This window comes from Lupinus angustifolius, chromosome LG06, assembly GCF_001865875.1.
Source record: "Lupinus angustifolius cultivar Tanjil chromosome LG06, LupAngTanjil_v1.0, whole genome shotgun sequence".
Taxonomy (NCBI): Eukaryota; Viridiplantae; Streptophyta; class Magnoliopsida; order Fabales; family Fabaceae; genus Lupinus; species Lupinus angustifolius.
The window spans coordinates 17,485,963-17,486,490 of record NC_032014.1 but is presented as its reverse complement, the minus strand read 5'-3'; positions in this window follow the sequence as shown (position 1 = coordinate 17,486,490).

Here is a 528-nt window from a genome sequence, read left to right as displayed (position 1 = left end):
TTAAGTGTTGATTTGCGAAAAGCGGTAATTCTAACTGCGACACCTATTCAACCCCCCCTTCTAGGTGTATTGTAACCACTGATACCTAACAAGTGGTATCAGAGCTAGTACGAAGTGCTAGCTCAACCGCGTATTCGTGATCCTAAAGGGAAAAGGAATGGGTTCTTCAAATCCATTTGGTGGTGATGGGTCATCCATTAATCGACCACCTATATTCAGTGGTGAAGGGTATGCCTACTGGAAAGTGCGCATGCAAGTTTTTATTGAAGCCATAGACTCGGATATTTGGGAATCCGTAGTCAACGACCCTTTCGTTCCACACCATCTTGTGGACGATCAGCCTAAAGATAAGCCTAAAAGTTTAGGGACCGATGATGAGCACAAGAGGGTCCAGCATAACCTGCGCGCCAAAAATATCATCACATCGGCCCTATCCTATGATGAGTTCTTTAGGGTCTCGCAGTGCCATAATGCGAAAGAAATGTGGGACACTTTACAAGTGACTCACGAAGGCACTAGCAAAGTCAA